The 25860-nt window shown below is 37.2% G+C and overlaps 1 long non-coding RNA gene across 1 annotated transcript; it reads left to right on the top strand.

The window, feature by feature from the left end:
- The first annotated feature begins 692 nt into the window (after nucleotides 1–692).
- On the top strand, nucleotides 693–23560 carry LOC118212385. Its single transcript, XR_004762210.1, has 3 exons — nucleotides 693–749; nucleotides 20800–20903; nucleotides 21353–23560. It is a non-coding gene; the product is annotated as an uncharacterized LOC118212385 (long non-coding RNA).
- The last annotated feature ends 2300 nt before the right edge of the window (nucleotides 23561–25860 follow it).

Raw genomic sequence — 25860 nt, 5'->3', positions numbered from 1 at the left:
CGAATATTCATCCTAGTCATGCTGTAAAACCAGCGGTAATGGGAATATCACTGGAATGCCTGGAACATTCATTGATTATTTTCTACATTGGTTTTCTGAGTGATATATACAGTATATCCTTTCCCTCAGTCCTGCCATCCCATTAGTCCTAGAATTGTCATATTTGGTCTATCAGCATATCTCCTCGTGCTTGACATTATTTCATCTAGGATCCATAAGCTCCACCTGTAATTTTTGCCTGCCTTTTTTATTTTAAAAGATGAGTCCATGTCATGAAACCATGAGTCCAGATGATTCCAGATTAAGCAATAAATGTGTCATCGTTTGTGAAAATATTATCAGGCATAAACAAATGCAGCATTTTTGTCCATTAAAGTCTGGAAGGTTCATCAGTCTAAAATTCATGACATTCATCCTTATCATAACCAATTAGTGCTCCAACAAGTTAGAAGTTGGTAGCATCACAGATGCCATTTCATTCTGTGGCTGGCATCTTCACATTTTTCACAAAAAATGATCTGTCTTAGAATTTTCTTGTCTTTCCCTGTAACGACTAAGCTAATCATCCACAAAATATTACATTCTGAACAAATTACTGTAGCAGGTGGGACGTTAGGACCCAGCGGTAGCTCCAGTATAGGGAAGGCGTCACTTTAAAACAAGGTAAGATGTAATCGATCGTCGCGAGACCTCCTTCAACTATCCTTTGGTATTTCACATGCCAGGCCCGCGTTGGTAACCGGACTGAGGTATGTTTTAATTACTTTTAGTTTCGCATTGGCCGTGTTATTAAATTAACGCTTTTTACGAGGGCTTAGGCATAAAGGGTAGGACAGTAGCGCTTGTTTGTACATTTGAACTTTTGTAGCCTTGCGTATCTCGAACGAACGTGACAAGCAAGCGCATTAAGATTCTTTTACGGAAGACAGAGATTAACCTAGCTAATGGCGCTGGCTGGAACTGAGTATGTATATCTCCTCACTTTGATTAGAGAAAATGACACAACTATGTTTAGGAAAGGAAGCTGAGGTTCTCAAGCTATCAATTTCTTACCTGATGTCACCAGTTCAACTCCTAACTGGCAATGACCCATTTTGTATTTATTTTTATTTATTTTTTTACAATTTAGTGTTACTCTCATCACTCACTTGAGCACTGCAATTGAAGTTTGGGCAGTCCTCTGATTTACTTTGCCATGACAAAATGACCATTTGCTCCATCACAGGCCGCACAGTATTCAAAGAGAGATTAGACTGATTAGTTAAGAAGCATACCGCTCACTGATGGAAGCTGCGTGCCTTTGGGCACTTGACGTGTTGCTAAGGCCTCATACACACTACAAAACCAAACTTGCCAATGTGTACAAGGCCTGAGACGAGCGGGTGCAGTGGTAGCCCAAGATAGCCTGCAGAGCTTAAACCCTGTTTACACCAGTCAGGTGAAAATCCAGCTGTGTGCCCCCACTGCCATTCGTAGCAGGCTAATAACAGCTCAGGCTCAAACCTGCCATGTCTAGGCTACAGGTCCCATCCTGCACATGGTATGAGTACCTTTACCAATTTAGCCATTTGGGAGAAATACAGATATCACCTCTGATTTGAAAAATCGTCAGAGAACAACACATTACACAAAAAAAAAAAAAAAAACGGATTCAGAAACAAGTCATGGTTAATTATTTTCCATGATAACAGCGAGTTGAGAGGAAACTTCAGACATGTGAGGAACCATTAGGTACCATATTAGGTGAGTAATAAAATTATTTTTATCTGCATCGCAAAATTGAGCACATTATTTAAAATTGTGGACACATGTACTCTACATTCTCCACACCCATTCTCAGAGAATATTTATAACAGATTTGTTGCCCTTATTGAAGGTTGTGCAGAAAGCAAATGCTGTCGTTAAGAGAGTGGGTATCTTTTTCATTGTGTAGTTACTGATTAAAACTGATTTTCCTAAATTTAATTTATCATTTAATTTCCCTAACATAATGTGACAAAAGTGAAGCTGTTTCTTGTATTATTCCTGCAAATTGAATATTCATATTATTTGCACACTTGTTTATCAATGAAAATAAATAAAAATGTATTTAAAGGGAAGGTTTCTACCCCAACTATTTTTAACTCAGCAACCGCCACTGTAGGGAAGTAAGCTCATTAGTGAAATCAGGTTGTGTAGTAGGCTACATGGTTGGAGGAAATGCTACAGACACTGCGACCTTTGGGACGAATAGAGTTGATTTATACTACACTACATTCTGTAGTAATATAAAAATATCTAGTCCTGTTAAAAACTTGCACTGAAATTAAGCATCGCACTCTCCCTAAAATAAATAAACTATAAGTCGGGGCAAATTTAAAATGAACTGCATGGGAGAGAAGCCTGTTTCATGGCCAGAACACTGAAATGATGTACAAAATTCCATTCCCCAGGTGAGATTTTGCGGAATTCAATCACACACACATTTATACCTTTGGGTATTATAAGATTATCAACAGGAGATTCAAAAAAAAAAAAAAGAAGGCACATAAGGTTTAATGCTTATCCCCTGCATTAACAGTGGAACAACAGCAAGGGCATCTATCACTGCAGGCATAGCAGATGATAAGAGGGTAGATGGCACAGACATGGAGAATGAAGAGTACATTTTGAAAGACCAGAATTAAAAATATATATATATATTCCGTGAATATAGGGAAAATACGTCAGATATAATAGACAAGGAGGTGTGTGTTAAAGAACCACCCAATGCGAAGCAGAGTTTGCCTCCATGGAGTGTGTTCAAACCCTTTAATGCACACCTCAGAGTGTACCATGGCTATGACATCTAATGCTTCATTACAGTTCTGTTTAAATTATCACTCCATGGCTAAACAGTCATTCAAGTCAAAATAACAATCATCATCAGTCACTTATTTCAATACTTAAATTTGATTATGCTAATAATATTGATAAACACAAAGTGCCATAAATGCAATTATCTTGGCAAAATATTAAAATGTTTTAATATAAACTGTCCTCCTTCAGTTTTAAGTGAAATACTAAGAGATCACACATAGATTTAAGAAACAAAAAGAAGTGTATCCTGGTGTCCCTTAGTGTCTGCAAATCTATCCAAAATGTCTAAATTGAGCATTGCTGTAAATCATGACATAATTATATATTTAACTACAAATAAACTGTTTTGACTCATGAAACTCACCTTTGCATCATTTCAAGTGGTAATTATTACCTTTTCATCAATATAGGGGTCTAACATAGCTAGGCGTCCAAAAACATATGAAAAAATAAACCTCATTTCAAAAAATGAATAAAATACTTTTGTCCATCATAAAGCATGTAAATTTGCCCCTTTTGATGGGTTAATATGAAACATTGGTATCACATTGAAAAATAGATGCTATGATGGAATACAAATTTTTGGTGGTGAATGAATATTTATGAACTCCCAGATAGACACTATTGTCCAGTGTGTCATGATTTGGGGGGGTGTAGTTCCGGATGAACTGCGGGGAGGGGGTGCCTCTTGTCTATAAATGAAGCTAGAACACAGAGTTTGTTGTTTTCACACATTGTTTGGTTGCAGGAGCACTGAATGTCTGAGTCGAGCAACCTTAGCAGGCTAGCCACTTGGGGGTTTGCACGAAGGGTTTAACCTTTAATTATGCAGGATAGATTGACAGCATGTCTTTGGATTCAGGTGAAAACCAGAGTACCCCGAGGAACCCCACACGGATACAGAGAGGACATGCAAACTCCATGCTGAAATGCAACGGTCGGATTTGAACCCGGGGTCTTTAAGCCGTGAGACGATAGTGCCATCTTCTCTAAGCCTGGTTCCTGCCCCTGAGGGGGCAGCAGCACTCAGGGAAGAGTTAATTGAACACGTAATTGCGTTTGTTTTCAATTCAGAGGTGTTGTCATATAAGCCTCTCTGAATATATTCTGTGGGGGGGAAAAAACACTCTGAAGCTTTGGTTGCCTGAGCACCCTATCTTGTAAATTACATCAGAATACATGTTCATTTTGATGGTATATCCAATGGAGAAACTTGCTTGGTTTGTGTAACTATCTTTTGTTGAGGAATCTGTCTCCACAATGTTGAACACCACAGATGTTGAGCAGGTGAGATTGAATAGAATATGACAACTGTGATGCCTTAGCAATTTTTAAAAATGTATTTATTTTATGATTGTTACTCTACTGTAAGAACACAACGTGATGATCATGTTAAGATTAAGACCAAATCAATGGTTTAGAAAACACTGAGTACGGTTGGCTTTTTAATATGTAAGATCAAAAAGAGTTGTATTTTTCTCCTAATGTGTTCCTGGGGTGTTTTGGTGAAGTAGGATTTAAAAATACAAAGAAAGAAATGCACCACAGTTAAACATTAAATAAGCCATATCACATTCTTGTGTCTTTTTCATTAACTTTTAGCAAAGTGCTGACACTTTAATGTATTTCCCTGCTAGAAGATATGGCTTTTGACTTTTTCATTTAACTACCAAAAGTAGAGGAATACATTTTTTTGGATTTTCTATCCAACCAATGAACCAACGTACATTCCTTTACTGAGATAAAATAGTTTTAACAGTAAAGGAATGTTAAAGGCATACTATGTTAAAGGCAACCTATGCAGGATATTTACCTTGAATATATTATTAAATAACTATGCTAAGGCATATCTATGATGCACTGGCAATATCTGTCTTTATGCACTTTTACCAAAATTGTGCACCTTTAGCCGTATTTGTTATCTGAAGAAAAACACATTTTCAACGTACAGAAATGCCAAGTTACTCACACATACAAAATGCTGTCTATACTATAAGTCATTAGGGTAGTACTGGGTTATGATTGAAACAGTTGACTCACAAAAAGCCTTATATAAGCAATTATATATAATGTTATAGTGACCTTATTGTAACAGTGGAGCAGTGGAAATGCGCTCTCTAGTGTGATAAATCACGCTTTATTATCTGGCAGTCTGACGGACAAATATGGGTTTAGCAGAATGCATAGTGCCAACTGTACAGGCCCGAATAGTGTCAGCTGTACAGTTTGGTGGAGGAGGAATAATGGTCTGTGGGTGTTTTTCATGGTTTGGGCTAGACCCGTTCCACTGAAGGGAAATCTTACTGCTATGGCATACAATGACATTCTAGAGAAATGTGCACTTTCAACTTTGTGGCAACAGTCTAGGGAAGGCCTTTCCTGTTTCAGCATGACAGTTCCCCCATTCACAAAGCAAGGTCTGTAAAGAAATGGTTTGTTGAGTTTGGTGGGGAATAACTTGACTGGCCTGCACAGAGCCCTGACCCCATCAGACACCTTTGGGATGAATTGGAAAGCCAACTGTGAGCCACACCTTGCACCCAACATCAGGACATGGGTGTGATGTTCAGGTGTACACATACATTTGTAAATTAGTACTGTGTGAAAGTCAGAGACCACCCTTTCATTTATTCAATTTCCAGTCAGATCAGTCATTCAGTGCAATAATGCAGGAGACATTTTTAACATGGAGTTACAGAAAAGCCTCCACTGCTACGTATATATCAGTATTTGTCCACTCTTTTGTGCACCCTACTACCACTTTTTTTTATCAATTAAGCCTGATAAAATTGTGAAACATTTATATTTATGATCACAACTATGTCTCTACAAACATGAGGAAATATCAAATTCAAAGAGAAGTAATAACCGAATATTGCCCAATAACTACCTATTAATAAATTCTTCTTCAAGCATACCTTGCTTTTTCTCATCTAAAACTGACACGCTACTGCATGAGCTGGTTGCTAATTAGCCTAATTTCCTGTCATATTACTCAGCTGGAGAGCCACATTTCCAAATTAACATAATGAGAGAAGAGAAAACAAGCAGCAAAATAACACAATTAACTATTCCAAACATTAGCATTAAAAAATAACCCTAACTACCATAAAACTTCAGCTCATCCTGTCAATTCAAAAAAAGACAGAGAAAGTGACTCTATCAGAGCTGTAAATAGACTGTTCTTTGTTTATTTGTTGATCTTTGTTGATCCCATGCTAGTCTATTTGATTCTTTTTTTTTCATTTAATCATCTATTTTTGTCTACCTGTGCAAAACACTTTATCCTCTTTAGGTGTCTAAATTTATTTTACATGGCATTGTTCACACTAGCTTGCTAACCATGAAAAGATGATCTAATCCTTATGTAATCCAAATAGAATTTTCTGCCATTTTGGGTGTGGGAGGTTGAAAGTCAGTTTAACTGCATCAAACAACTTAGAGACAGTTTTTGCAAAATTGTTCACAGTTCCCGCTGTCCACGTTCACTCATGCCAAAATTGAATGATTGCTTTTGTTCTGTACATACACATCTGAAAAAAAAATACTAGCTTGCTGCCTACAACCTGAACATCATTTCAAATCTACAGCTACACTATTTTTCTGCCCTTAAAAATTATCGTGCTCACCTGCTGTCGCTAGTCCTTCAAGTTAATACCGCCACCGACAGCAAGCCACCACCACTAGCACAGGTTTCAACAATGGATTGATACTGCTCACCACCAATCCCACACATTTGGTAATGTATAATGTACAATAAAGTTCATTTTTAACATTTGATTGTCGGATTAAAGAAATTTAAATGCAACGTGCTTATTTCACCTTCAGTGTAGCATTTACACTCTTTTGTATACAAGTATCACTGAATGGCTTACCTCATTTTCTCTAATATTGTGAGCCGCCATGTCTATAAATCTGTTTTTCTGTACAAAAAAAATGTACAGTGCTGTCTAATGGTCTCCCAAGCAGAAAGAAAATTGCTTTACATTAATATACATTAGAATTTCTATAGCTCCTCACCATTTGACCAACAAAGGTCAGGACTGGACATATTTAATGTATTGGTATTCCATAACCTGATAAATCAGATACATTTTTATTTATTTTATGTAAGCTTAAATTAGGATCCACCACAGCAGTTGTAACAACAATAATCAAACAATCATAATATACTATAGCTGTGGCAACACTTGGAAATTACTGTTCATAACACTTTTTAAAGCTTAAAGGATTCTTAAACTGACATTATGTCTGACTGTCCTATTTGATATTCTTAAGCTGCTTCAGCTTCAAATGACCTCAGATGTCAGTTTGCAAAGTATCAGATAAAAACAAAGAAAGGCTTGGCTTGTTGGTAGCCTTTGGGGTTGTGGAAGTACTTTAGAAAGATACTGGCTATCAGCACTTTATAGGCTAACAACATTAATGAGTTTCAGTGCTCTGGTACTCCTGCATGGACAATCAGAGATATGTGTTTGAATTGAGCTCATCATGCAACAGCAATAATAGGCACTCATTATCTTACTAAAGAAGGAATTTCATATATTCTGGAAAAAAAAATCACAATGTAGCTTTGGGAATACAAAATGTTCATTTTCTGTGATTCACTATGCATTGACCAGCTTCTTGAAATCTCACTGAACGTGATCCTTAATAATATTGCACAAGTCTTGTCATGGCATGCCACCCATTATGAAATGGTCACACTTTTCATATTTTACATCTTTTATAATTATCTTCTTTAGGTTACCTTATATAGGTTAAATACTCATTTACTAGATAGGGATTTATAAATATGAATTTGAGGGACTGCAAGATCATTTATTTTATGAAAACCGTGAAAAAAGGGGAGAAGGGACGGCTTATGTGAGACATGTCAGAATTTGTCTGTGTGAAATGGGATATATGGTATATGCTTTCTATTATTTTATTAATAAACTTTGTTGTATCCCCTCTGTAAAAAAAAATAAAGCATTATGTCAATATTGCAAAAAGTGAAAAACCAAATGAAATTTGGAATGCTGATTACTTTTTCTTTTTATTGTTCATAGGATAGCAACATTTTCTTTTGAATTTATAGTGTTGAGTTGACGGGCACAGATTTATAACAAATAAATGACTTATGCCTCAAGTTTATGGCTCATTGTTTTTGGTTTTTACCTATTTTCACCAAAAAATACCTGGATTTTTTTAAAGAAGCTGGTTGGTTTACGTCGATTTCCACCTGGATTTCATGTTTCTATGCATAAAAAACGTTGTTGCATGCAATATTATGTAAAGTGTCCTCGTGGCAAAACTGATCTTTCGTCAAGACCCGTCAAAGTCTAACTCCTTCGTTACAGTGGCCTAACCGATGCTGCAGTTATTGTATTCGACCAATGCTTGCTGTACTTACTGTACTCGACCAGTTGACTCTATGCATGAAATAATTTGTTGTAAGAAACATCTGATTACTTTTATCGTTGTCCTCTTCCATTGCTGTGGTATGTCATTGACAGCAATTCCTGTGCAATGCGCACTGATTGATTCTGGAAAATAGAGCCTTATGTTAATCTAAAACTAAACATGAGCAATGTAAATTCACATTCATCTTTATTTTTTTTTTTACTATGATGATTTCACTGCCATTCACATTTTACTACATTGCATTGTATGGGTATCTAAACAGTTACAAATTTGCATAGATCATGATGCAAATAGCCTTTGCAAAGAATATGAGTATATAAGTATATTGTGCACTCACAGTTTGCCAATCAGAGATTGTGTGAATATGAGTAAATGTTGACAGACTTATATTTGTGAGACTGGCATTACATGTTAGTCTTTTTACCTTATTCTATATTTTAATTTATATCTATTAATTAATGCTCAGTAATGAGTATGATGTTTGGTAAACACCAGATGATGTTTTGGTAAACAAAAAAATGCGTATGATACCCATAAGAGCGGTGATTTGTGCCATTTTAAATTTATGCAATTTCCATGTCCTGGTTTTGGTTCCTTGAGGAAGTAGATTTTTTAGTGATATTCATCACTACTTCAGCAAAACTAACATAATGCTCTGAAATTTGCCCTATGATTTGGAATATGTAACTTGATATAGTCAACACCAAGCAATCTCACACAGGAATTTGTTTTCCTCACTGTACATTACCTGTAGATCCTGCAAACTATTAATTTCTACAAGGTAGGGAAAATATATGCATTGTGGTTGCTCATGTGGCACCTCTACATAATCTGAGGAAATGGTAGTTGTCAGACGAAATGATCACCATTATTGCAAAACAGCAAATGGTTGTTTGGACCCATCGGCAAAAATGAATTAACTCAACTGTGGCGGTTCCTCCACTAACCACTGTATCACTTTGCATGTGTATAATGCCAAAATTGTAGACATGCTCATTTGTTCCACTATTGAGCAGCTGACAGCAGTTCATATGATGATTGTGTTAATAAGATAACAATAATTGTGATGCAGCAGCATTCAACACCCCACAATTCTCCAGAGGCTGCTGCACAAGCCAAGGCAATATTAATCAGTGTCCTCTTAAAGTATGCAATTACTGCTGAGAGGGACAGAAGAGCTGGACACAGGGAGATGCAATAATTCCCACTTTTCACCAGTTTTTTATTAAAAGAGGGAAATTTAAACAAATAAACAAAAAAACATTTTCCCCTTATGGATTTCAGGTAAAAAATAATAAACTGAAATAAAAATCAAAAACCAAATTAAACAAAATGCAACTAAAAGTTTTCAGCCACATTACTTCTTTGTTTGTTTCTCTCATCGAGGATTCCCCAGTCTCAGACGCCTGCTGTGGAAAGAAGCACACTTTTAAGTTGTGGGATGATCAGTAATACAGCCCAGATGTATGGCTCTCAAATGTTCCCGATTCCCTCTCTCCAATACTGAGCCCTACCACAACTTAGCTTCCATGGAAAAGCCTCAGTTATGACAGAACAACGCTCAGTTCTGCAGTTCTTGGTCCAGTGTCATGTGAGAGATGTTTTCACAAAATGCTTAAGGAAATTTAGTCAGTTTTGTGCCTCTATCTCTCTGTGTGTGTGTGTCGTCTTCTATTCAATGGAATATGTACAAGATGCAAGTGTTCCAACATTGTCTGGTATGTGAATGAGTGATTTATGTAAATTTGGAGTGTGAGGCCTTCAGGTGATATTGTCGTGTTGTTAGTGCTAGTTTCAAAGATCTGTGCTCTGCATGATACACAGTCAAAATGTCCAGTGTTAGTTCTAACTTTTACATTGTTACATTATTTACTGTGTCCGCATACCATGATTCATTAATAATATTCTTGTGTGTGTAGCCAAAATGCAGAATTTTGGTTTCATCTGACCGTAAATCTTAGTTCCAGCTGATGTTCCAATAATCAAGTGTTTTGATCAGATGAGAGCAAAATCAAGCTATTTGGTCAGGCACACCTGAGGTGCATTTTATTTACAAGATGACATTTTGTCATTTTGTAGCAACTTCTGCTTACATGTCTGCAGAAAATTAGCTTTTGGTAATCCACAGTGAAGTTGTCTTTCCAAGACAAGCATTTATGCAAATCCTTCAATTAAATATGCAGCAGTGATTCATACTATTAATTCCCACCCTCGTATTACATTTTCAATTAGCTTACCTCTATTCTGCAAATCAGATTCTAAAGGCATAATTATATACATGTGATAAGGAAGAGATCAATGTCTTCATGGGGCAGCAAAACAGGCTATTACCGTAGAAAATGAGTTGTACATTTCTACAGATTGTGGAGTGTAACTGCCAAGGCAAAAAGCAAAGAACACAACATATCATGATCTTTGAGCAACAGGGCTCAGGTGTACATTTTCAACTTTTTTTGCCCTTCATTTATGATCAGTGGAAACCCTTGTCACAAAGTACTGCCTCAGGGTACCTTAGAATAAAACATAGGGGATGACCCATTGATTGACTTGTTTTTAAAATGTACTTGTATCTATTACATGCCTTACAGCAGTCCTAAAATGTCCATGTACTCCACTGAAATAAAGAATTTAAGACCCCTGAAACCACCTAAAATGTTTGACCAGATGACAATCTGAACTCATATCGGTTTGCACCAAATCAAAACACACATTTTTTTACAGGATTACTGATTTCTACGGTGACCCAGAGGTGTAGTTATAATGAATGAAATGCTAATTATAATGCCATTTACCTAAAATATGGGGATGCTGAGTGGCTCATTTTGTTAATTATCATGTTAATTACTGTTCTAGTGCAAAGATAGCCCCACCTGTCTAGTTTCAAATATGGACTGTTCCAGTGCTGTGTGTGGCGATAACAGCTGACTCTAGCATTGCCCAGGCATGGGAGAGTTTCAAAAAGCAGTGTCTGTTTTTGCACACCGCTGACCCCTGCTTGTCAATTGGGTGCCCTTTTGCTAAACTGCACATGAACTGTCTACCTCTGCCTCAGTGACTCAAGCCTGTGCAAGCCAGACATGAAAACTGCGGTGTGATAAGAATCAGAGGCTAACATCATGTGCCTCGAAGCAGAGTACACAATTGTCTGTACTCTCCCAAATCAATAGGGGACATGATACTGAGCACTGATAAAAAAACAATATAATTGGGAATTCCAAGACTGGGGAGAAAAAGTGAGTAAAGTATAAAAAATATTTGAAATATGAAGAGTGCCATTTTCTGTTTTGTCACTGTTATCATACTGTAACAATGGCAGACTAATATGTAAGAACATTTCAGAACAAATTGAAGTAGTATTTCATGCAACATATTCTATGACCAAGTTAAGACAATAATGTACAAGTGCGGGATTTTTAATGTCACTGTATCGTACAGTATAATGATAATGGCAACATTGTTTATTTTAATGTCATTTATTATGCAGTGCCTTTCTGTTTATTCCTGGTGACTCAGTCATTTTTGGGAAAAAAGAAAACACAAAACCATATATAATTCAGCCTCATTGAAAAAGTGCATTACATACATACATACATATTGTACATACATACATACATACATGCACACAGAGAATACTTGATTATCCCCATAATGACATTTTCACATTGCAATCACTGCCTGTGATCCGTATACAAACAAGACAGGAGCATGATAAACCCTATGCTGTATAATCCTCCATTTGATTTTGAGCTTGGCCGTACTCCACCAATGATAATACAAGCCAAAGGTTTAATTAACCATTTGAATTAAGCATTACTGGTTCACTAACAATAGCAGAAATGCAAATGCTACAAATCAGCTTATTTGACAACAACAAGCTGGAAAGTGGTGCAAAGGAGTCTTATGATCAAATGAATGGAACTGTGACCTAGGACCTAGTTAGGAAATTGCATTCTCTCAACAGGATTTATTGGAATGCTCTCAAGCCAGGTTTTTTGGCCGGGGGTATTTCAGATTCAGTAGCACCAGAGTGCTTAATTTTCATGGGGTTGTGTGCTTGTCTCACTCCAGAACATACACCAAATACCATATTCACTTTCTTGATAGCATATATTCAGTTTGTTTCATTTGTGAAACATTGTGATGGCATGCTCAGATAGGAAGTGAGTTCATTAAAACAAACTAAAATGTAAACTAGTCTCCAGTCAGGTTTGAGGGTAAGAACAGTTTAGCCTGAAGGATGCTGTGACTGTATTCCATAGCATTCTAGCATTACTTCAGAGGTGCAGGAGTGATTTTGAACCTGGGGGGAACACCTAAATGCTAGGGTGTCCGGGAAAAATTCCCCGGGAATTCTTTTTAAAACATTTCTTTATTAAAATAGTTAAATGCTTGTTTCTGGTGACTATTGAGAACAGAATATTCTAATAAATGTGGTTGTAACAGGGTCACATGGTTCTCGTGTAAACTGCTAATTAATGCAAAAACTATACAGTACACCCTGAGAAGTAAACTTGACCAACATATTTTCCTGACCTGAGTGCTATTCCATAGGACACCTTCAGGTGAAAAAGGGCATAGCTCTATCTGTATTGTTATCAGGAATTGATATGGTTCAGTTTACCAGCGAATTGTAGGAAAGTGGTGAAATCATTGTTGCAGCAAACATATCTTTCGTGTAGTGATTTTATTGCATAGCCAAAAAACAACACTAAACAAACAAACAAAACTGCAACTTATTTGTCTTTAGGTTTTTTTTTTTTCTTTTTTTTTTCTAAAGAAATACAAATGTCTGGGCCCTTCTTTTTCACTTGCTGCATTATTTCAAGCCAAGCCATGCACTGACTGCAAACACAAGGATATGAGAGTGACTAAGACAAATTACAATGGAGGTCTGCATACAGTAATGGGGTTAAATGGGGGAACTATGCATAAAAAGGTCTGCAGTTCCTACACAGATCACCTGATATTGATGTACAGCACATACCCTCAAATTAAAGCTGACAGTCTGCACTTTAATATTCATTGTTTCATTTCAAATTCAATGTGGTGGAGTACCACAAAAGTGATTTTTCCTGATGCCTGTTAGCACACTGTATATCATTATTTCTGAGTCTTCCACAGTAACCCTGTGATCCTTAATGATGCATACATGCATTCACATCATAGCCACATTAAATAACAATTGCTGCTTGACCCAGTTGGTGAACCTGTTGTGACCTTACATGCTGTATTGCTGACTGACAATAATATACAATTGTGTTAGTTAGAGCATGACATGGTAAAGTCTTTTTAAATAAACAGGAAAAGACATGCAGATTCATTGATTAGTATGGCTGTATGGATACTGTACAGTATGGATTAGTATGGTTAAATTCTAGACCTTGCACCAGTTCCAATGCATGTATATGTTACTTTATGCTTGATACACAGACTACTTGATACAAATGCAGTTTGCTTAAAATTCACTCTTGCTGGTGAATCTACAATTAAGCACACACGTGTAGTTCTCTAGCAGTTAATTAGCTAAGCATTATCTCTCCTTCTGCAGTGATAAACAAGCAAATAAAGAAGTTGTTTTTCTTTTTAATTAAGGAGTAATTGCAGTTTGTTATTCACAGCGGTTTCCCTCATTAAATCCACTTTGGGACTAGCCTAGGTGTCCTGCAATTTGAAGACTGAACATAGCTTTGCAACACTTATGAGTTATATGTGTCATGTGAACTGACATATTGGAGAAAAACCAACTAGAGTAGGAAATATTCATTATAAATGCATTGGGTTTCCCAGCAGAGTATGGATGAAACTGACTTATCCCCTTATCCACATCACAGTATTTCAAGTGGTAGGTCTAAGAAAACAATGCTGTGTTTGTGAACCTGAGTCTCCGGTATTGCCACAGCAACTCCAAACCAAAGGGACTTTTATCGAGCCTCTCTACTAAAACATAAAAGAAAAACCCACACCAGCAAGCAATCCTGAAAAAGTCATAAAAGGCATTGATTATTGTTTTTGTCAAAGTTATTGTCAATAACTTTTTCCATTGTCGATCAATCTACAGAAAAAAAGTGTTTCTTGCAACTTTCCTTACATACATTATTTATCTAGAGTGTTAATTCTGTTTTATTAAAAGAGAGAAATAAAAGATATATCATCTTAAAGAGTATGGTATGTGTTGCAAGCACACAGTGAAGATGTCTGAGGTAGCTAAGAAAATCCACGAGGTAGCTAAGAAAATGTTTATCATGGATTCAGTAGCCAATGTGTATGCACCACCAGGTGCTGTGGCTGTATTAGGAATAATTAGCACAAACATAAACACAAACACTGGAAAGTTGTTGGCAAAATGTAATGGCTGCATTAAAGATAATATAACTGTTGCTTAGCCTCTATTAGACTCATGCTTTGAGAAAATGGTGTAATATATTAATAACCAGTTACAGCCATAGCCCTGTTGGTCTATGCTGTTCCACGGCCCATGAAGCCCATTTATGAAAAATATATTTCTGTGTTATTCCCTAACATGCCCGTTAACATCATGACACATGTAAGCCTAATTTTACTAATACAGTCATTTAAAGATGCCTTATAGATAATTTTTTCCTAGGCTAGTTAACAAGCTAGCTTAGGAAATAATAAACTTTATTTAATGCGATCATCATTAGTTGGCTACACCCATACAGCAGACTTTGAGCTAAAATAAAATTCCACACTTCTCACAATTTAACTTGCTAGCTTGGTAATATTAGCTAATATTAGAACAAAATGGTTACCACTACACACATGGATTCTGGCTAACAACAATGAGGGTTAAATGTTCCCTTCTTTTTTGTCTTAAGAAATAAGCAGGGCTTCTAGCAGGTGGGGCTGCTTTAGCTCAACTAAGCCTATAGAAAAAGAATGTGGAAAGCAGGGTGTAAGCCCAAGTTCTGGTGAGTACACGTTAAAATAAATTCTGTTCATGGAATTGTGAAGTCTCAATATGTTTTTGTGTTAAAGTTCATGAAGGCACATTTTGAATACATAAGTGCCTTCAGACATACTGTAAAAATTCCCCATTGATCAGACAGGATATAAGAATGAATGTTGGAAATTGCTTCTTAGTGCTATCCTAATAATTAGCAGATAGATAAAGTCAGTCTGCAGACAAATTATAATCCTGGGGCTACAGGGTTACACAGCACAAGCAAAAAAAATATATTTTTGTACTAAGAAATAATTGGATCATTTATATATATATATATATATATATATATTATAGAACAAAGCTAAAATTGTACAGTGACTATGTGCACAAGTCAATGTGCGGTGTTCCCAAGCTAGATAGTTATAGTGCACATACTCTTACTGTCATGACAGTGATCTGTAATGATTCAATTTTTTGTTTGTTTTATCTGCAATTGTTTCACATCAGTAGGGGCTGTAGGACAGTTGTTCAGATGGCCACTAATGGTAATACAAGGGCAACAGAGGGGATAAAACTTAAATATACAGGATTTTGTTGTCACATATATTCAACATTATCATCAAAATCGAATCACATTACTATGAGTACGTAATACAAGTCAAACCAATGGTGATTTTGAGCAGGAGATTTAAAAAAAAAAAAACTGAAATTAGTGTATTTAAAACGTGATGTAACCACCACTCATTCAATCCCATTCAGTTCAGTTAAGCCATGCCATTGTTGTGATTTAATAATGGACTCGTGCCTACTTTTTATTTCTTTCATTTGAGCAACACTGAGTTTTGGTTTTGTTATGTTTAATACAACTTCAAGAGGCTGTTGTCATTATTTCTTAGTTATAGAGCATATAAGCCATTTAGTTACAGGTTTAATAGGAAATTAAAACTGACTCATAATGAAAGGTTTAGATAATGTTCTAATTATGATGGAAGAAAATTCAGACAAATTTCTCTCAATTATGAGATTCCTTCAAACTCAATAGAAAAGTGACATCTTGTGAGAAACATCTGATTAGTGTATCATTATCCTTGTCTTTCATTGCCGCGGTAGTCTAGGGAAATTTGCAGCAAGGCTCTTAAAAGGGAATGTGAGCAGGTCATTTGATTGGCTATTAACAAATGCATCACACCCACTGATAATATATTCAGCTGCTTGCCAGTGGTCTCAAAAATATCAATAATCACGGGCCATGCCCACTGTGCCACACGCCACACCAGTGACTACGTCCATGCACCGTGCAACACTGATTCCAGCCATGCAGCCAAGCAGATGAATGGCAAAATCAATTGTTATTTAGGAGCACAGTTAAAGTGACTTTGTATGCGACCAAACGTTTTCATTTCCTGTGGGTGGCTTTGCATATTATTTGGACAAATGCTCATGTACCACAGCTGCTCTACATTACACTGCCCTATGTTTCGCTTCACTCTCTATTTCGTGACCATTGTTGCAAAGCTGCATTTAAGTTTTCTATGGACTAATTTACATAACTGGAAATACACAATGATTATCCCTCCTTAATGATGTGCAAAATTCAATATTAAAACTTAATGGTATAAGGTGTTCTGGGACACAGGTTTCAGTGTGCTATGCATAAACCAGTTTACTTAGAAGAACAGAACTTGCAAATTTGCAGTGCAGCAGCTATCCACTCCTATTGATCACATCCTGTGTTGTTCTTTATAATGCAGTATCTGAAGCTGCTTTTTCATCCTCCGCAATGTAGCGGTTTGGAGCCTCTCTGCATTCCATCTCCTTCCTCTCATACCCAAGTGGTTTCCTCCTGGTTTCAGGAAAAAAGTTTTTGTGTATGCTCTGATTTCAAATGTTGCATTGGCATTCATGTATTACACAATAGTAACCTACACATTAATGCCCTATTAGCAGCCAAGTAATATATAAGCATAGCTCAAAACACCTCAATTTTTTGTACTGCTAAGCTTTTATGAAAATAATGTGTATTTGTGCAGTAGGCAGCATGTAATCTATAATTTAATTTGTTGAAGGCACAGTTTAAGCAAATATATCCCTGAGGTAAGCACTATACATTTTTAGTTTAGATTTTCTTTATCACCAAAGGAATTGGGTTAATGAATACACTGAGAATATTTCAGGGTGATGTGGAAATAATAGATTTTGAAGTGTACCTTATTGACTTACCACTTATGAGAGATTACATTATTCTTCCTCTAGTTGACTCAGCAGAACTACATAATGAATATATGCATTTTTTTATTATTCCAAAGGATGCCATATGCTCAGTTTTGGAATGCATCGCTTTCTGTTTGGCCACACATTCTGTCCTCGAGCAGTCGTGCCAGCAGCCCTGAGATGGAGCCAAAATGTGTGCACAGTTATGCTTTCTGAAATGTACTGGCATGCAGAACGGCTAGTCTTTATTGCCATGATTGTTATGCAATATTTTAGGGCATGTAACAGGTACATTTAGTAACCAATACATGCATCTTGCTGACTTTCAGTGAATTCCTTTATTTTGAGGAGTCTGTTCATTGGCAAAGTAACTAAGACAAGGGTTCAACAGCAATATCCAAAGAAAATACACCGACCACCATCGTAGGCTAAAATGGATACACAACTTGTTTTTTACTATATAACTATAACTGTATAAAATATAATGCTTATCGCCTATTATAATGCAGGACGCATAGTTTTTCAGGACTGCTTAGAACAGCAGCACAAACGTGTTCTTTTATTTTTGCTCGCTACATTACTCAAATGATGTAGCTGGGGACAGTCCCTTCCCAGAGGGCTTTTTATGCAAACTAGTAACATGAAACTATGGTGGTTTTTGGAGTTGGAGGCTGTTGTGCAGGGTGGTTTGATTCCTCATTTTTGCGATTTAACATTAACATGCACTGATTCCTGTACAGGTTAGGGAACGACCTTAAGGGTGTTGTGTTACGTCATCCTGTTAGGAAGCTATTGGAGAGAGGTTTTTTAGTATACCCACTTCTCATTTATTTCCTTCTCCAAACTTTATTTTTACACTGCAGTATTTTTCACATACTCACTGGGGAACATGCACTTCAATGAACTATAAAAACAAACAAAATGAATGACAAGGCTGACGTAACGGGATGCAGTGGGGAGACTTCATAGTGGGTGAGTTACCGACCTCCTGCTTTTGGTTCAGGGACTTCCTGAATGTACCTGTGCACTTTTTGGTTTGTCTTAGTTTCATACTAAACACCCAGCGCTTAACCCTATGTTCAGCTATTTATAGTTACTATGCTTGGCCCACCCCATCAAGTAACGCTGGGTAAAGAATAGGTAGTGGATTGGTTAGGTTCTTTCAGGAACCTTAGATTCAGGCTTACCCTTATGGAAATTTAACATACTTGAAAATGTATTGATAAAAATATACAATCATGATTTGACAGTGCTTCAAACTACATGGGCAAATATACACAATATATTTCAATATATTATACTGCTACATCACTATATTTTCAATATGTCCACATATTTACATTCCAATATTTCCTTAAAGGTTCAGTACCCTCAAAAATAAATCACAGCCTTGAGCGACAGATGAGTTAAAAAGGCTGTAAAATAACCAATACAGCTACATTGTATGCTGAAAAAAAGGAAAACTACATAATTTTATGTTATCATAAACACATCTACCTTTTGTCTTACACTATGTGGTTCTTCTCCAGTCTTGGACCATATATTCTCTCTGCCCCTTTAATGCCCCACTAATGACCTTTTTACAGCTATTATTTTCCCAGAACAGATGTGCTAAAACGACTGTCACTTAATCATAGTTTGAATTTTGTGTTGATAAAAATTTGCTCAGGCTACATATCAGTGCCTTTATTTGCACAGCCTGTTCAGGTGGATATGGCTGTGGTACAAGTGGTACACTTGTGGTTTGCAAAAAATTCTTGTTCCAAATGAATTGCAATGCTGACAATATACAGCATACCTGTCTGATTGAATAGCCAATGAATACAGAAATCTGAGTTACAGTGTTAGCGGTGACTTGGCACTGTGTAGTGGTAAGGCACTTTGCTGAAGGGTACAACTACCAGTGTCCACTTGGGAATCCATTATCCCCAGGCTCATGGCAATAATATCCTCAGGCTTATGCCAATAATATCAATATGACATGCTTGTACAGTTGCTGCTGAACAAGGCAAGCTATGTTTCAGGGGAAAATAAAAATATGTATGTGTGTGTGTGTGTGTGTGTGTGAGAGAGAGAGCAAAAGGTAAGGAATTTTTCACATTGAATCCAGGCTACAGTATGTTGAAATGCAGACAGGTAACCTTTTTGTCAGAAGGAACAGTACGGTCTTCCAGATCCAACTCTGTTGGTCAGTATATAGTTGCAATACTAATGCCACTCATGATTCATTATGAATCCCTTGCCCTTGAGAAAGGCTTTGGTAGAGAAGTCATATTGTTGTTGCTGGCTCTTTGAAAACTTTCAAAAAGAGGAAGCTTTTCTGAACATTACTGTTGTTTGGAGTGCATCCTCTACTTTTAAAAATCATTGATTGCGAATCTCTTCCTAGAGTCAGGGGAGGGGGTCCAGGAAGAGATTAGGATCCACTTTCCTTTTGAAGCACTAGGCATGGCCGAGCACAACCCTGCAAGTTTGGCAGTCAGACCTTTGAGCTCCCTTGCAGGCACTGCAAGAAAGTAATTGTGGAGACAGCTTTGAAGTGTTTGTACTGAACGCTTTTTGACAGATAACACTAATTCCCCCTTAAGCAGAACCATTGGTTCACAAAGTAAACAGTTAAGCAAAATAATAATAACAATAATATAAGAAACTACTAAATAAATAAAAAAGTTAACAATACCAAAGGGAAAACCTGGTTCATAATAACATTTCCATGAGAATTAACTGATGTCCTGCATTTTCTACCACCAAAAGAAAAATGAAATCACAAAAGATATGAAATCAGAGATATTCATCTTCTGGCATTGGCATTGCTTCTCCTTTGAAAAAATATTAGCTCATGATCATTATTTTATGGGAACCTAACATTTCCTTGCTTGATTTCAAGGTTAATGCAAGGGAATGTCTCAATAATTACAAATTTACTGTGATATTTAATAGCTGAATTTGAAAAAGAATAAGATTGGGATAATATTATGGTAAAACAATTTTCATTTGGTGCTTAAGAGGGGTAATGATTCAAACTTAAGTACCCATTATTTCTGAGAGGCAATCAGGTGTGTGGAATTTCAGACAGGTCTTTAATCAGAACAATCAGATCTAGGTCATGCTATCAGTAGGTCAGACAGTTTTCTGCAGCATATTAATGGCACTAGTCTGAATGATTCATATCAACTCTGGTTTTCCTCCAACATTCAAGTCAGTGCAGGTCGGTGTATTCAGTGTTTATGCTTTTTTGTATTTACCTCAGCAAATTCTGTCCCCAAATATATTGACATTTGAATAGGTTTACAATCCATAGTAATATTTGAACCTTACAGTGGGCTAACACAGATGGACTAGGAAACTGCAATTCCTGGGGGATAGTGCCAGATTGCCTTTTGTGTTGTGTCATCACCATCATCATCATAACAAGAGAGGTGCATGTATTTCACCAGCAGCAGTGTGACCATCAGAAGACAGAGAGACATCTGGACTACAGGACGGCAGAAAAGCAACCCTCCACGGAGGAGAACTGCAGAGCTGGAGAGCTTCTTTGGAACAGGTGAACAAAAGGAAGACATCTGCCATATGTGTACTGAATTTTAAGATGCCCAAGTAGAGGTTGTATGCATGTCACCTGTTACTAAATTCGCTATCATTTTCACCGATTCAATTTCCACACACCTCAACATCCCGGATGATATCAGCAAAGACACCAGGGCTGCTACTTAAAAGTGGGGGCATGTTGTGAAAACGGAAGACATCTCAATCCTACTCATTACTTTCACTTTGTAAAATTCAACCAAAAGTAGAACCCTTTAATGTGGTTGAGAGACCAGTAAAAAGTGCTGTTTCAATATATCCTATCTGTTAAAAACCATAGCAAAGTCTTGATTTTCTTTGAAGTTTGTGAATAACACTGAGGCTATGCCTAATAATTCCAGGGAGTCGTTCTTGTTAATATTACAGAAATTGCTGACATCCTGTACATGCTTTGTTTGGATTTTTCAGGGAAGAGAATACCACCCAGTTGCTTTACCCCCTTGCACTGCCCATAACTCATTCTTTACCACTGACAAATTCTGCTGCCTGAAGAGTACACAAACATACTTGAGGAGTGCCTTTCCTGATTCAGAAAGATTTATGGCTGTTTATTTCCTCATTCATCCCAGCAAGGAGAGCAAAATTTAAAGAGCAAGAGGTTGTCTTCCTCAGTGTGACTCCAGCTGCTGTTTTGGCAGGACTATCACAGATCTATGCAAGAAGTGCTATCTCGGAGGAGAGAGAATTCTTTCCTGCACAAGAGAAGAAAAACCGTCTACATTAGCCATGGACCAACACGGTCACAGAGGAACAGGAAGTGGAAGATAAGGACCAGGCTGTCACTAGAATGGCTGAGACCTTAGGGACTGCATGGGAACCAGATAAATGGACTGTCAGTCATATAAATGCTCCTCACAAAGACTATCCTCTGTGGAATTGAAAACATCTTTTATATCCAACAGATATGGACCCACCCAGTATGTATGCAAACATGGAGGTCTTGTTCATGTGAACTGTTGGTGCTCCTTTGAGGAGAATGTAATATCTGAATTATGACAATACTAAGCCATTGACCAGGATTTCACCAATAATTGCTCTCATCAAAGTTTTTTCTTTGTAAACTAAATTTAGACAGATAATCTTAGTTATTCCTGACCTTGACAAACTGTATTTATAGATACAAAATTGACACCTTTATTGTAAGTCAAAGTTAATTAAATAAGAAGCTATTCTCCCTACAGTAAGTCTATTAGATATATGTTGGAATGCATTTCATTAGGTGGCTAAGTTCTGTGTGTGGGGAAATCATTTCTGGTGATGTGACAAGCAGGAAACTTAAGATAAAGACAATGATAATAGAGAAGAAATGTCAAATAAGCCAAATTATTTCATTGTGCAGCTGTATTAAGTTGTATTTGAATATTATATATTTACAAAAATGAATGTATGCAATGAGTGCATAGTCTATGGTCATTGCAATTGCAATCATTTCTGTGGGAAACCATGAAAAGTGTGAAACTCTTGGTGCTATATAGATACAGGATATCCCACAATCCAGTAACTTGGTAAATGGCCTACCTGCCATCCTAGTCTTGGAAATTGGCCTCTTTTGATGTCATATTTGTGTAAATTAATCGTTTCCTTACAACAGTGATAAAGTTGGCTGAATACATTTAGATTCTGCCCTTCTGTCCTTAGTTACTGAGTTCCAGTTATATCAAAAGTATGCCTAACAAATAAAAGAAGCCACAGCAAAGAAATCCACTGACCGAATGTGTGGTCAGTGGAAACAGATTAGTTTGTCAGACTGCCAGATAGTAAAGCGTGATTCATCACTCCAGAGAACACGTTTCCACTGATTCAGAGTCCAATGTTGGAGTGATTTACATCACCCCAGCTGACGCTTGGCTTTGCGCATGGTGATCTTAGGCTTGTGTGCAGCTGCTTGGCCATGGAAACCCATTCCATGAGGCTCCCAACAAACAGTTGTTGTGCTGAAATTGCTTCCAGAGGCAGTCTGGAACTTGCTAGTGAGTGTTGCAACTGAGGACAGACAATTTTTACAAGCTACGTGCTTCAGCACTCAGCGGACCTGTTCTGTGTGCTTGTGTAGCCTATCGCTTCGTGGCTGAGCTGTTGTTGCTCCTAGACATTTCTGCAATAACAGCACTTAGTTGGCAGGGCAAAAATTTGACAAACTGACTTGTTAGAAAGGTGGCATACTGTGACAGTGATAGGTTGAAAGTCAATATGACCCATTCTACTGCCACTTCCTATGGAGATTGCATGGCTGTATGCTTGATTTTATGCAATAGGTGTGGCTGAAGTAGCCAAATACACTAATTAGATGGGGTGTCCACATACATTTGGCCATATCTAGTGTAGGTTGATTCTTTGAACACTTTTTGTTAAATATTTGTTAAACATTAAATTGACAGAATTTATTGTTAAACTTATTTTACCCACTTATTTGTACATTATACTACCTGATAGAAAATGGATGAAAAAGAAGCAGTCTGCAGTAGAGAAATTGGAATTCTGTACAAAAGATGAACCAAGCCTCAGATACTCCACAATCCTTATCATTGATCCTTTGTCATACAGATGAATTCAATATTTTTTAAATGCAGTGGATGTGAAGATACTATTCAGGAAAATCCAAATCAAAAACACTATTTTAACACAACATTAAGGGCAAAAAAGCCCATGGGGAGAGATAATAAATTGTAGTGAGGGTCTGAAAGGAGCTGATTGAGGGGGGAAAAAAATCATGACGGGATTTCATTACATTGACATGATGCTCATTTCCCTTGATCTATAACAAGGGTACAAGGGTTTGAAAAGTGTCATTACTCACTCCTTGAACATATCAGTGTATCCCCTTTAATTGATGTCACGTTGAGGCCTTGATAAAACAATCAAAGTGTGATTAAGTTTTGAACTACAGTGCTTGCAGCTACAAACACTATTCAGTTCATTTTGGTGTAGCAAAGTTGAGAAAGCCAGGTTGGGAATTTAGCCAGAACACTGGGGAATCCCCTACTCTTTGCAACAAGTGCCATGGGGACTTTCATGACCACAGTGAGTCAGGACCTCGGTTTAAAGTCTTTAACGTTTGACGTTTAACATCTTTGAACCATACTGTAGATATAACCAGGTGCTAAGTATCTTCTGTAGTAATGCTTTTCCATGCCTGTACTGCAACCATCTCCAGCTTTGGCTTGTTTCAGGGGCTAGTTTGCTAATGTTTTTTCTTCAGTATATGAAATTCAGATCGGGTGACTGACATGGGTAGTCAAGAGTTTTCTTACAGTGGTTTAGAGTTTCATTTGGCACTGTCACTGTGAGAGATCTTCCCGGCAGAGGCAAATTTGCATATTTTTATTTTTCCCACAGGAACAACTTGTTGTTTGCACATCCACCACCAGGTAGCAAATGTGAGCACTCAAAATTATTTTTGACAGATAACACTTCAACTGTGGGATCATGCATTTGTGGGATGAGCAGCACAGCTGATTATCTGGGTGGGGTCCCAAGTGAAATGTGGCAAATTTCCCTGCCAATGTCAAACAGTGTATTCTCCTGTTGGTATTGACTCTATTGTTTGGAGTTGTTTGCGGGATTGGATGATTGAACTCTCTATCAGTAACAAGGAACAAACAAGACATATTGGTAATTTTACGCTTTATTCATTGAACAAACAGTCAGGAGCCTCAGTAGTGGGTGGGAGAACCATACGCAGCCACAACAGCCTCCTCCTCATGCTGGCCACCAGCATGGTCACGCGTTGCTGTGGGATGGCATTCCATTCCTCAACCAGGATTCGTCGCAGGTCAGCCAACATGGTTGCGTTGGTCACTCTAGCATGTACAGCACGCCCGAGCTCATCCCACAAGTGTTCAATTGGGTTAAGGTCTGGGCTGTTGGCAGGCTATTCCATTCAACCACGTTGGCTGACCTGCGATAAATCCTGGTTCAAACTCTCTGAGCTTTCTTGGGAGTTCATTAACTTGCTCAGTAAACATCCTGGTCTCGCGTTCACTGAAACCAGGAATCTTCTCTGGTACAATGTTAAAGTATTCTTGCAGGTTCTTTCAAATGCTACAGTATAATCAAGTAACAATATATAGATCACTGAACTGTCAGAAAATAGTGGCTGTTTGCTTTAATACGATGTTAAAAAATAGTAATTTCCCTCGCAATCATTGGGGAAAGGTGTCATCGTCATTTGAGTAACTTTTTCCTTCGTCAGCATGAACCAATATTTGTACAATAAAACTAATATACATGCACATTAACTCATATTGTTAGGCTATAGGATGCAACATTTTATGAAATATGTACTCACAAAACAAAGTGCCAAAATGTCTCAGTTTTAAACCTATCAGACCCAACGCTCAAAATTCCATTCCAGTTGGGGACTCGAATCGACCAGACACACGTCTCCTTTTTCACCGTAATTAAGAGAACATCCATTCATAAAACAGAAATGCTTTAGGTCTATTCCACATAGTAGACAAGACCTTGCTGGCAGTGGCATACTATTCTAGCAACTCGGGTGACCCTCCTTGCGCCACAGCTTCAGCTGATAGGAATTGGACAACCAGGATGATGACAACAGAGGCTGGCTACAATTAGCATTATATTCATTTCACCAATAAAAATAATCCATTCTGAGGTTATTTTTAATAGAGATTGCTGTTTAATTTATTTGTTTATTATTATTATTATTATTATTATTATTATTATTATTAATAATAATGCCATTTTGCTTCTGTAATTGCTGTAGAAGTCCCTCAGGACCCTGGTGGCTTAACATTTTGGGACACCTAAATAAACAAAAGTATGAATACATAATAACCATATAACATGTAAAACATTTCACTGTGAGGTTTTCTTTTGACAAAATGTGTAATAATGCCATCACTGAGGACACAAATTATCGTAAACAAAGTCTAATTGGTGTAGTAGTGGGA

This window comes from Anguilla anguilla, chromosome 14 (genome assembly GCF_013347855.1).
Source record: "Anguilla anguilla isolate fAngAng1 chromosome 14, fAngAng1.pri, whole genome shotgun sequence".
Classification (NCBI taxonomy): Eukaryota; Metazoa; Chordata; class Actinopteri; order Anguilliformes; family Anguillidae; genus Anguilla; species Anguilla anguilla.
This window is presented reverse-complemented; position numbering and strand designations above follow the sequence as displayed.